Below are 486 nucleotides of genomic sequence, written 5' to 3' on the forward strand. Positions count from 1 at the left end.
CTCTCTCTTTCTCTCCAGGTGCAGATATCACGCAAGAGATTGTGGAGGGGACGGAGTTAAACTCGGAACGGGGCGCGGTCAAAACGGAGACCAATGGCCCTTCTGGGGACTTCTATGTCAAACAGGAGCCCTAAAAAAGATGCACTCATACGTCCGTCCGTATGTCCGTCCTTCCGTCTGTCCGTCCGTATGTCTGTCCTTGCGTCCGTATGTCCGTCCGTCCTTCCTTTGTTAGAACAATCAGCTTGTATCTCAAGCCTATAGTGACCAGTAAGATCATGTACTGTGACTTTAACTGCTAGTTGTCCTCCTTTTCAATGTCCAAACGGTGACCAGCACTCCTCATCCACTCACCCTCCTCTCTCTCCCTCTCATCCACTCACCCTCCTCTCTCTCCCTCTCATCCACTCACCCTCCTCTCTCTCCCTCTCATCCACTCACCCTCCTCTCTCTCCCTCTCATCCACTCACCCTCCTCTCTCTCCCT

At 52.7% G+C, this 486-nt stretch overlaps 1 pseudogene across 1 annotated transcript in view; it reads left to right on the plus strand.

Moving 5' to 3' along the window:
* The window catches only part of LOC306937235 (MBT domain-containing protein 1-like), a 32485-nt pseudogene extending 32256 nt beyond the window's left edge, over positions 1-229 (plus strand). Inside the window, exon 22 of the transcript XR_013792560.1 lies at positions 19-229. The product of XR_013792560.1 is annotated as an MBT domain-containing protein 1-like (transcript). The remainder of the gene's footprint in view (positions 1-18) is intronic.
* Positions 230-486: the final 257 nt, after the last annotated feature.

Source organism: Electrona antarctica (assembly GCF_951216825.1).
Source record: "Electrona antarctica genome assembly, chromosome: 14".
NCBI classification, from domain to species: domain Eukaryota; kingdom Metazoa; phylum Chordata; class Actinopteri; order Myctophiformes; family Myctophidae; genus Electrona; species Electrona antarctica.